Source organism: Ambystoma mexicanum, chromosome 3q (assembly GCF_040938575.1).
Source record: "Ambystoma mexicanum isolate Mex_15411 chromosome 3q, UKY_AmexF1_1, whole genome shotgun sequence".
NCBI classification, from domain to species: domain Eukaryota; kingdom Metazoa; phylum Chordata; class Amphibia; order Caudata; family Ambystomatidae; genus Ambystoma; species Ambystoma mexicanum.
This window is the reverse complement of record NC_090926.1, coordinates 884416902-884429681: the sequence shown is the minus strand read 5'-3', so window position 1 is coordinate 884429681 and position 12780 is coordinate 884416902. Positions and strand designations below refer to the sequence as shown.

The following is a 12780-nucleotide window of genomic DNA, read 5'->3' as shown; positions in this document are numbered from 1 at the left end:
GTAAAAAGCCCCGGTTTGAAACCCTGATGAGGTCAGAACCCTTTGAGGTACTACCATACGCAAGACCATACTCACTGTATCAAGGGGAGGCTTCCTTTTGTGAGGACCAAGAATTTGGTATGATAGAAGAGCAAACCGGGACGGGCTACTATGGGGATGATGAGGACCAGGAAGAGGAGGACCCGGAAACATACAGAGTAGATTCCCCGGTAGAGAACGAAGCCCCGGTTACTGACTCTCCGGTCGATAACCAACCCCTCCTAAACGAGGTTCTCGCACGCGCAGCAGAACATTTCCACATTGACACCCACGGTGTCCAGGAGGAAAGGGACTTCGCAGAAGAGTTAGTGGGAGAAAGGAGGCCTGTTGCCCAGACCATCCCTATCCTTAAGTCCATTCAGCGGAGAATAGATCCGTCCCTGGTGAACCCGAACCTCACCAGAGCAGTCAATCCCAGGGTTGAAAAACTTTTCAGGGCGGCCCAGTCTGACCCTCTCTATATAAGAGGACATCTGAAGCCAGACACCCTAGTTGTCACCAACACTCGTAAAAGGGCTGGAACACCCTTGTCATCGTCCGAAGCTCCTCCCGACAAGGAGAGCAAAAAACCGATACGGTTTCGGCAGGAAAGTAGCCTCAACGTCCGCCTATCAAGCAAGGATTGCAAACTCCACCACCCTGTTGGCCAGCTACAACTGCCATCAGTGGGAAGAAGTCGCGGCACTCATAGCCTCTGCACCTGAACCTTTAAAGGGCCAGTTTCTCGGATTTCCGCAGAGGGTAGAGCCGTGTCTGGTTGCATTTTGAAAGCAACCTTCGACGCGGTGGATAACGCAGGCAGATTGATAGCGGAAGGCACTGTTATCAAGAGAGATGCATGGTTACGGCAGTCTGGTTTTAAGGCAGAAACCCAGGCATCAGGGGTGCTGTTGAGCAGCCGAAGAAAATGGCTGCCTAGCCAGTGAGCTCCGTCTCTACCCACTGCAATCTGTTGGACATCAGCGGTATACCGTACACCTCCACTACGGGACCACAGCGATTCTAGTCCCCCTATCATCCTGTGCACCCGAGTGAAATTTGGGCGAGAAACGGTGCTCGGAGAGGGAGTTACGGGCCTCGGGCCCTGTGGTGCGACGTCCCCTCCTCGCCGGCCCCGGAGGGGGCGACCTGCGGCCTCCTGACGCGCTGGCCTGCTGGGCTCCCCGCTCCGAGGCAACCCCGGACGGCGTAAATTCCCCGTGAGGGCCCAACAGTTGGGACCTGCATACTGTGCGGCTCTCGCCCCGCTGCCGGTCCGGGGGCGGTTACGGGCCCCGGACACCTGATCGGCTCCGGCTGCCGTGGATTGGGCTCCCGGCCATCGGCGCCCCATCTCCTCCTGGACACTCGCCGACCCCTGCGGTGAAGGACCGCGGCCCCCTGACGGGACGCCTTCACCGGCCCTGCGGGGCTCTTTTGCTGCGCCTCTTCTCCGAGCGGCAGAGGCCTGGGCGGGCCCTCATCCAGTATACCTCCCGCACGGCGGCTGCGCCGGAGGCTCGGATTGCCTCCACTTGCTGCGGGCTGGGCAGCCCGGCCCCCGCGCCAGTGTCGGGCGGCGCTCTTTGTGGGCCGCGTTGTTCCGGCGTCGCATTGAACTATGAGGGCGGCGGGGATCCAGCTGCAAGGTGGGTGAACAAACCTGGACTGGGCCTCATTCCCTCTGGACTGGCGGGGCCCCCAAACACTCCCCTGCATTGTATTGGTGTGCACTCACGAACGTTGGCCCTGATTCCACAAACGCTGGCCCTGCTTCCCCAGCTCGGCCTGTCTAAGGCCTCCCAGCCCTCCAGGGGTCAACACTTTGGCACTACCTCCCATCGGTCGCCTCTGTAACATCTGGGGTGCGGATAGACCTGGGACCCCCCCATCCAGTCAAACGGCGCTGCACAACGTTTTGGCCTGCTCCGCCGGCGGACCCTAGGCACAGCTAGACGGTACCATATAACTGGCGACTACCTAGCCCTTCCTGGATCACCCCCAACAGTGCCTCCGCCACTAGTGCCCTCACATTCTGGCTACATGATACTGCGCCTATTGCTCTCGTGCGACTTAAGCGCTAGAACTGTGGTCTAATCTCTGTCCCATCAGCGACGAGCCATCCTAAAGTGTCATCGGGCATACCCAGGCGGGAGCTCCCTCCACCGCAATGCCCAGTAAGCCGAGGCCTAACGGTAAACCAGGCGCCATGGACAGATTTGCAAAGTTAGCGCCTAGAGCGGAGCATGCAGCGTCCTCTCTGCCACCTGAGGAGGAGGAGGAATGCACCCAGGACCCCCCTCAGGCAGACCTTTCCACGATGATGGAATCCATGGCTAAGAACTTCGCTGCCTTCCATGAAAAGCTGGACGACATCAACGCAAACGTTGCCTCAATGAGAGTGAAGATCGATCAGCATGGGACCAGAATTGCCGAGACTGAGCAGAGGATCGGGGCTAATGAGGACAACGTCCACACCCTACAAAACACGGTCTCACAACTTGTCCGCGGCATGAAGCAGGTGAAGGCTAAATGTGATGACCTAGAATCGCGGTCCCGGAGGAACAATGTCCGCATTGTGGGGGTGCCCGAATCTGCGCTGAAGGGCCGCATGGAATCTGCGGTCGAACAACTACTCAGAGACCTCCTTGACAACCCGCCACTCTCACAGTTTTTTACTGTGGAAAGGGCACACCGCTCCCTGGCACCTCGACCTAAACCTGGGGATTTCCCTAGACCAATCATCGCAAAACTTCTGAGCTACAAGGACAGGGACCATATCCTCCAATTGGCCAGGGAAAAAGGGGAATTTAGGATGGATTCACAAGTCATCAGAATCTTTCCGGATTTCTCGGTGGCAGTCCAGACGGAAAGGCGTCAATTCAATGGAGTGAAGAAGCTGCTCAGAGAGCGGAAAATTGAATATGCAATGCTCTTCCCTGCTCGCCTCAAGTTCACCCACCGCAACAAACACTACTTTTTCACTGTCCCGGATGAGGCCGTCAAGTTTATTGAGGCGCAGATCCCGCCGGCTGACCATCCTGGGGGCGGATGGAAGATGCCTAATATCTAGACCTGTGATATACCGTAGTGGATGCTAGCGATGGTGGTGTAGGTGCTATGAGCTGCCCTGGTGGGCTCTGACCCGCTCCCTCTCTGTTAGATAGCGGGCACCTAGTGGCCCTGCAACACTGCAGCGTAAGCATATTTAAGTGAGGGGAATGTACAGGGTGATCATTTATCTGTAACACCACACACTGAGCCTTGATCCGCAAAACGGTACAGCATTGCGTAAAAACAGACCTTAGGGATGTAAGACATACTTTTGCGGCTATATACCAACTGGGTTTGTCCCATGGAATCTAAGTGCTCCAGTATCCCCTCTCTGAAATTGTTTGCTTGTCAGCTGAAGTCCAGTCATATATGATGTTATTGTAACTGATATTAGTAAAAGTGGGTAGAACGGCAGCGGCAGCCCCCACTGCGGCTGCAATTCCTTCTGAGTCATAAATGTTTGTGTTTTTGCCCCGGTTGGGCTAGTTTCCCTGTGCCGCCAAGTTGGGGAAGGTGCGCAATTGGTCAAGGTTTGGGTGGGTTTTCACACACTGCTGGTTGGGGCAGGGCGGTGAGGCAGGGGGTGGCAGAAGTTGGGGTAGATTGTATACAAAACGGCAGAGGAGTTGGGACTGGTTCCAAAGGGTGGCAACTGTTTTCTGGTACGGCACACATCATGAGAATCAATGTTAGATGCTTAACCTGGGATGTTCCGTAAACCGGTGATATGGCGGTCAGGATGATGTCCTGGAATGTCCGGGGGCTGACAAATTTCACAAAGACACGAAGGATTGCGGCATATGCACAGAGACATGGGGTTAAGGTCCTCCTACTACAGGAGATCACGCTCTGAAACATTTATCGTCCAATATAGCACACACCTGGGGTCTCAATAGGTATTACACTCAATATTCCACTCAAGCTAGGGGTGTCCTGACACTTATCCATAAATCTTTAAACTTCACACTCCACACGTCCCACATCGACACAGAAGGCAGATATGTTATTTTACACTGTACCTTGGCTCATGAGGACTGCATACTGGTCAACTTATACGCGCCCAACACTGATTCCCCCGAGATCTTCGATAATGTGGCCTCCATCCTAATGAGATACCCAGATATCCCCATCATATGGGCGGGACACATGAACCTGATAATTAATAACACCCTAGACAGAACAACAACCACTCGCAGAACCACGACGCGAGCTGCAGTTCGACTCCGTGCACATATGGACGCCCTTAATCTGCATGATATATGGAGAACCCTCCACCCTCACGAACGGGACTATACATTCTATTCCACTGTACACGATAGTTCCTCACGAATCGATTTGTTTTTGCTTTCTGGAGGGCTGGTGGGCAGGGTCTCGGACGTTAAGGTCCTGGCACGCACGCTGTCTGACCATTCCCCTGTGCTGCTACAGATCCTGATCGGCAACGTGGGCCCAACACGTCCCGCGTGGCGCTTTAAGTCTGCCGCCCTGGCGGACATTGTATTCAAAGCTGAAATATTAGCGGACGTTACCACATTCTTCGAAAATAACAGTACGTCAGAGACATCGGAGGGGGTCAGGTGGGAGGCATTCAAGGTGTACATCAGGGGATGTGCATCTCTAAAGAAGCAGGCATCCTGAAGGCCATTAGACAATCCCTAAACACTTCGGAAACTAAGCTCAAAGCCCTTGAGCAGAAATACCTTGCTACACCGTCCCCAGAGATACTAGCAGAGATCAGATCTGAGTTGGAACAGTTCGAGTAACATGCTATGAGGGAGGTGCAATACCACGCCCGTCCTGTCGCCGCCCGCAGATATGGAGAGGGGGACAGGCCGGGTAGAACACTGGCCAGACTGGTGCGAGCGGAAGGCGGCAAGACCAGGATCGATTGTATTTTGGATGAGAAGGGTCTGAAACACTGGTCTGACCGCTCCATCCTTGACATATTCGCTACCTTTTATGCCGAGCTGTATGGCCCCCGGCCCGGACACTCAGATCAAGATCTAGATGACCTCCTAGAAATCATCCCTATGACGGTTATTTCCCATGACACCAGAGAGTGTCTTGAAGCCCCGTTCACACTAGAGGAAATAGTTCAGGTGATATCAGACCTTCCCAAAAACAAGGCCCCTGGCCCGGACGGACTCACCTCTGAGTTTTACCAGGAACACGTGGCAGTTTTAGCACCAGCACTACACGGATTCTGGACCGAAGCACTACAGTTGCGCATCCCCCCCCCCCCTCCTTACGGGAAGCCTTGATAACAGTCCTCCCCAAACCGGGTAAACCCCCGGAAGAGTGCGGGTCCTATAGACCACTATCCCTCATTAATACTGATATGAAAGTCTTCGCCAAAATAATTGCGAATAGGTTTCTCCCTTTCATGACCCACATGGTTCATCCGGACCAGAGCGGGTTCATCCCTGGTAGGTCCACGGCACTCAACATCCGTCGTCTATTTAACGTGATGTCCAGGATTGACCCGTGTGCTGATGCGGTGGCTGTAACCATAGTTGCCCAAAAGGCCTTCGATATGGTCGCATGGCAATACTTGTGGGCGGTGCTACAGAAGATGGGTGTGGGCCCAAACATGCTCTCCTACATAAAGCTCTTATATACTGACCCGGTTGCCAGGGTCCTTGTAAACTCTGTTCCTTCCCCCCTCTTTAAACTACACCATGGGACCCGCCAGGGCTGCCCATTCCCCCCCCCCTCCTTTTTGCGCTTGCCATTGAGCCCATGGCAGACCATGTTAGAGGGCGTCACTCCAATAAAGGCATTCGGTTAATTGATGTTCCGGAAGTAATCTCGCTTTACGCAGATGACGTCCTCCTCTACATAAGAAATCCCTCCACATACTTGAACCTGATTATCCGAGACGTCACGAAAATAGGCACTTTCTCTGGGTTTGAGATAAACTACTCAAAGTCTGAAATCTTCCCCCTCACTGCAGCGACGCAACAACCAACATGTGATTACCCCCTGCGCTGGTCTCCGAATGGGGTCAAGTACCTGGGGGTTGAGGTGTCGCTGTCCAAAAAGACCCTACTAAAGGACAATTATGAAGCCGCGGCTCAGCTCATCATTTCCAAGTTCTCCAAGTGGCGACACTTACAACTATCCTTGGCAGCCAAACTATCCTTGATAAAGATGATAGTGGTCCCCAAGCTCCTTTATGTTTTTACTAATGTGCCAATCTGGCCCGGAAAGCAATATTTCAAGGAGCTTCATTCGGAATGCGCCCAATTCCTTTGGCACTCTGGGTCGGTCCGCATGAAGTAGCAACACATGACGGCTCCATACGATAAAGGGGGGTTTGCGGCACCAGACCTACAACTGTACTGGTACGCGGCCCAAGCCCAGCATGCCTCCCATTGGTATGCACTTCAGAAACCCCCTCCGCATGAAAAACTCGAAAAAATGGCCGGGGAGGGAACTAACATTATGACCCTATTGTTGCACCGCGGGCTCCAAACGGAATCCCAGGCGGGACCCAGTGACTGCCACGATAAGGGCTTGGACCGCTATCTTAAACACCGAGCAGAAGCTGCATCCGTACTATAAGTGGCTCCCCCTGTGGCGGTTTCCGGGACTCGCCCCCACACACGACTGGCACCTCTCACGATACTGGGAACAACTTGGCTATCGAGGCCTGACAGACCTCTTCCCAGAGGGAAAGTTTATTACCCCCCAAACATGGCGCCCAGAACATACTAACTCCCTCCTTGAGATGCTTCAGTATTATAGGCTCCGAGCCGCAGTCCGTGCCATGTGGCCCTCGTATCCAGACGGACCCCCAGATTCACCCGAACTCCAGTACATAGCGAACTCTGCGGGATCCAAGGGGGTGTTAACCAATCTGTACAAAATGCAGCTGGGGAAGAAGGTGTCTGGGTCACTCAAACCCCGTGAGGTGTGGGCTGGGGAGCTCGTAATAGAAATACCTGAGGGGCTGCGGAGGAAGATGTGTGCACATACACGCAGTCTTTCTAAGCGCCAGATTCCGCTGCATTCAATTTAAATTCCTCAACATGCTTTACTACACACCGTCTAGGGTGGCGAAATTTGCTGGCGCTCTGCCCTGTGCATGCCCAAAGTGTAAATCCCCTGAAGCTGACCACATTCACATGTTCTGGACATGCCCTGCGATTCACGCTTTCTGGGTGGCTGTGGCGGAGGCGCTCTCCGAAATAATAGAGACCCCGGTGGATGTGAACCCACTTGCACTACTGTTTGGAGTCTGGGAGGGGGAAAATGCAAGGAAAATGTCTAAATTTTTGAATGTTGGAGCCATTGTCGCTAAAAGGTGTATATTGCAAAACTGGAAGCGGCACAGCCCCCCTACCTTCTCGATGTGGCTTAAAGCCCTTACTTGGACTCAAATGTGTGAAAAGGAATACATTCGGTCCTTGCCTCCCACATCACGACTCAAAAATGTGTGGACAGAATTCTGCAGCTACCTGAATAATAGAGACGAAGTGGAGCGGGCGGCTTCCCCTCCCCAAACATGCTCCACCACACCATGTCACTGACTCGTGTCCCTTTTCGCCCAGGCTGGGCTGCTCCAAAAGCTAATTGTTCTCTCCAATGAGGCGGCACCCTGCCACGATGTGTTGTGCGCTATTACCTGATAACTGTGTTGTACTCTGTTATATGCCTGTCTTAACTTTCTGCCAATAAACAAAGTTTAAAAAAAAAAAAGAAACCCAGGCATCATTGTTGGACAAACCGGTGGAAACCGACCTGTTGTTTGGTAAGGCGTTCGAAGACGCACTGAAGAATGCCAAGGATGAATACGAAACACTCAAGTCCCTTGGCCAGTTGACCAATAAACCCCCTAACCAGAGAGGGAATAGTAATTTTCGTCGCCCACGCGGCCAAAATTCCCAGAGAGGATCTACCTATTCCCAAGGGCAGGGTACACAGTGGAACAACAACCAACAGTCTACCCAGGGTTACGGCAGGGGTAATAGGAGAGATCGTGGTAAAGGCAGAGGCAGCCCCAACAAGGGAGGCGGCACGCCTCCACCAAAGCAGTGACGCTCAGTTCAGGGTCCCTGCTCACGCAACCCCAGTAGGGGGACGCATTTCCAACTTCACCCAGGCTTGGGAAGGGATCACATCAGACAGATGGGTGCTGTCAACAGTATCCACAGGATATTGTATAGAACTACTGCAGCGTCCCCGGAACCATCCTCCACGACAGAGAGTACACTCTTTAGAACATCAGAAGATTCTCCTCGAGGAGATCGCCATTCTGCTAGAAAAGGACGCGATAGAACTCGTCCCGGGACACCAGGTAAACAAGGGTATTTATTCAACTTACTTCCTTGTGCCAAAGAAAGATTTGACAATGCGCCCAGTATTGGACTTACGGCCTGCCAACAAGTATGTCAAGCCCCAAAAATTTTGTATGACCACGCTACAAGAGGTAATCCCCCTCCTAAAAAAGGGGGATTACATGGCAACCTTGGATATGAAAGATGCTTATTTTCATATTTCCATGTTCCCAGCGCACAAAGTATTTGCGCTTCAAGGTGGACAGTCGACACTACCAATTCAAGGTACTGCCCTTCGGGATAGCTTCAGCACCAAGGGTATTCACCAAGGTACTGGCGGTGGCGGCTGCACACCTACGCAGGGAGGCAATCCCAGTGTACCCTTATCTGGACGACTGGCTCATAACGGGGGAAACCCCAGGAATTTGCAGGACAAACATTCAAAGGACTATCGACCTCCTTCACGAGTTAGGCTTCTCAATCAACGAGAAAAAGTCAAGCCTAGTGCCAAGCACCTCAAAACAATTCCTAGCAGCAATCCTAGATACCCAAGAGAGGTTGACCTTTCCTTCAGAAGAAAGAATTCGGAATATACTACTGCAAATTCCGCATTATCAGTCCGGTCAACTGGGCATGATGGCGTCATGTATTTACCTGGTCCCCCACGTGCGCCTGCGTCCCATGCAGGAATGGTTGGCGAAACAGTGGTCTCAGGCAAGTGGTCAGTGGGACGATCTAGTGGTCGTTTCACCAACACTGGTACAAAGCCTTCACTGGTGGACAAGAGAGAATCTCGCACAGGGGAAACCCTTTTACGATCCTGAGGTACAGGCAATAGTCACTACAGATGCATGCCTGACGGGGTGGGGAGCTCACCATCTCCACCACACAGCTCAGGGTCTCTGGTCTCACTCAGTGGCCAAGAACCACATCAACCTGCTAGAGCTTCTAGCAGTATTCAGAGCGCTTCAGCCGTTCGAGCCCCACCTACTAAACCTGTCAGTGCAAATCCGGACGGACAGCACAACAGCCATGTTCTACCTGAACAAGCAAGGAGGGACTCGCTCGCCAAATCTGTCCAAGCTTGCCCAGAAAATCTGGATATGGGCACTCAGACGGAACATCTTCCTGTCATCACAACATGTTCCAGGGGAGCTCAATTCCCTAGCGGATGCTCTGAGCAGAGACTCCCTCCCAGAAGAACACGAATGGGTTCTACACAGAGAGGTCGTAGAAGATATCTTCTCTCAGTGGGGTTTCCCCATTATAGACCTATTCGCCACAAGCGAAAACGGACAATGCCCAGGATTTGCATCCAGGTTCCCCCAACCAGACTCCCAGGGGAACGCCCTGTGGATGAACTGGTCAGGGATGTTTGCGTACTCTTTTCCACCAACTCCTCTCATCAGGAAAGTGGTGAACAAGATGAACAGAGAGTCGATGACGCTCGTCCTAGTTGCTCCCATGTGGGCAAGACAACCGTGGTTCCCACACCTACGCAGGATGGCGGTGTGCAAGCCCATCAAACTTCCAGCCTGGTGCAACCTTTTGTCCCAGCACCAAGGTCAAACAGTGCACCAGCAACCCAACTCAATGATCCTGGCAGCATGGCTCCTGAGGTCATAGAGTTTGGACATCTCAATTTACCACAGAGGTGTATGGACATCCTAAAGGAATCTAGGAAACCAAACACCAAGGCACTGTTACTTTGACAAGTGGAAGAGGTTTGTTATCTGGTGCCAGAGTAGATCAATCAACCCGGTTGATTGCACTCCTTCCACTAGTGTTACATACATGCTCCACCTGCTGGATGCAGGATTGGTTTTTAACTCACTGAAAGTACACCTGGCAGCCCTGTCGGCTTAGACCACTTCTCATAGCAAGGTTTCGTGGTGGAAAGTACCAGTAGTTAAAGCCTTCATGGAAGGAGTAAAGAGACTTCACCCTCCTATTTCAAACCCACCACCAGGGTGGGACCTTAATGTGGTGCTAGCCAAGCTCATGGGCCCCCCTTTCAAACCCATGCATAAAAGCAGTCTCAAAAACCTGACTTATGAAACAGCCTTCTTAGTAGCTATTACTTCTATAAGAAGGGTCAGTGAAATTCAGGCTCTGTCAGTGCAGGATCCCTTCTTTACTGTCCATAAAGACAAACTGGTTTTACGCACACACCCTAGGTTCTCACCTAAATTTATATCTAAATTCCATGTAAACCAGTCCATCGAGCTTCCGGCTTTCTTCCAGGACCCGCAGAGCTCGGCTGAGGTGAAACTACACACCCTAGATGTGCGTAGGGCGGTCCTCTACTATGTAAATAAGACCAGACCGCTAAGAAAAACGGATCAACTGTTTGTCTCCGTAGCTACAGGCAGAGAGGGGGATCGCGTCTCTAAAGGTGCCATCTCGAAGTGGATTATTAACTGTATCCAGCTGTGTTACTCACTTTCTGAAAGAACTCTGCCTTTCACGCCAAGAGCCCACTCGACTAGAGGCATCGGGGCCACTCTTGCAATGAAAGCCAATGTACCCATTGACACCATTTGCAAAGCAGCTACTTGGAGCTCTATTCACACGTTTACTCAGCATTACTGCATTGACACCCATTCCAAGACAGATACACAAGTGGGACAAGCGGTTCTAAGACACTTATTTGCTCATGACCCTTCTTTCATCCCACCTCCTTCAGGTACTGCTCGCTTATCTATGCACAGCATGTGATCTAAGCAGATTCCACAAGCCTCAGAAGGGATACATTACTCACCGTAATCGTATTTCTGATGCTTGTATCTGCTTAGATTCACATGCGACCCACCCTTCCTCCCCTCTGAGAGAACGCGCATGATGGCTTGTAGTCTTACCTTTCTGTCTATCTGCTTGGATTATCTGTACTCACAGTACTCCTCATGCTACCTCATGTCAGAAAAAATACAATCTGAGGATCCTAGACGCGTGAGGGATCTTGGGTACAGTGGACGTCACACTAGGGATAGTATTACTGGCACGCCCTGTGTCGACGCCCATTTTCGAGTTTCGAAAAACAAACTGTAATACTCCGCAGCTTCCACTAGATGTCGGCCTATGCACAGCATGTGAATCTAAGCAGATACAAGCATCAGAAATACGATTACGGTGAGTAATGTATCCCATATATATATATATATATATAAAACGCTTGACGTCCCGTCCAGAGCAGACGATGGAGAGCCAGACAAGACGGATTGACAGCCAAGTAGAGGTCCACTACGCCCCCCTGTTGAAGATTTACCGAACAGCAGAGCTGGAAGATGTGTATCTATCATGATGAGGACAATGCGGGAGAAGAATCCATAGAAGGAACATTACGGTAAGGTAATTTCTCCCTTGCAGGCAGGATGACGCACGCTGGTTCGGCTTCCAACGCAATGCACAGTTCAAGACCGTGGATCGCGGCCCGTCTGGCCTTCCACGTTAAAGTCTCTTCCTCTGATTTACAGAATAATGTTTTAACCAAAACGTTCACAAAGATCCCCCTCTACCAGGCTCAGACCTTTCACCACACAGTTCTCGTAGGTCCCCCTCTGCCGGGCTCAGACCTCACACAATCAAGTTAAACACAAAGTTGCCAGGGACCTCCCTTCCCGAAGCTTATTATACTTTGGGTCGGGCTCAGACCACTTCCGGATGTCGAAGTCTTTCAAATGTGCGTGGCTTTTGTTTACAGACCACCGCAGGACCACTTCGACTTTAAGGTCACTGTTTTTAATTTCACTCATCTTGCTTTAAACTAAGTACCTTTCACAGAGACTTTCGAGTGGGCTTCTTCCTTTCACTTGACCACTCCATTGCTTAGTATTGCTGATCTTTCAGATGCATTTTACTTTAAACTTCATTCACAGGTCTTACTTTCTTCGCGTCCTATCCCCACGTGTACAGCCTTCACTTGTGATATGGTGTTGCTACTTCATTCGCTTTAACACACAGAGGTCTCTTAGGTCGCTTGCCAACTCACCGGCTGTGCGCGCTTCTTTCTTGGTTTGTGATTTCCAATTTACGAATCACGGTTTGTACCACAGACTTGGCCTCGCCACCCCAACTCTGCCATTCACCCGGGAGGGTTGCTCCTGTTCTTGAAACACAATGCAATCTTCACTTTTGGGATCTGGCCTTCTCCACGTGTCTTTCGTACTCTGTTGGAAGCAACAACCTCTAGTAGGGAAGCCCTGGGGGGGTTCGGCCCGCTGCTCTCGTCCCTTGGTCAGTTGCTCTGATGGTTTTGTACGATCGGACCGAAAAAAAAGTCAGGCCGTACAAAACGAGTGAAAAATGCTACCACCAAAGTTTCGAACACCAAAAGTTTGAACCTTTGGTGGTAGCATTGCAGGTAAGTAAAATCAAGACTGTGGGGTTGTCCCCCGCAATACCCCGCTCACTATACTGTGTGGCATAGTGA

General features: G+C 51.7%; 1 protein-coding gene across 1 annotated transcript in view; it reads left to right on the top strand.

Annotated features, from left to right (window-relative positions):
• Positions 1 to 12780, top strand: part of SMURF2 (SMAD specific E3 ubiquitin protein ligase 2) — a 1271870-nt gene that overhangs the window by 257662 nt on the left and 1001428 nt on the right. The window lies entirely within an intron of this gene.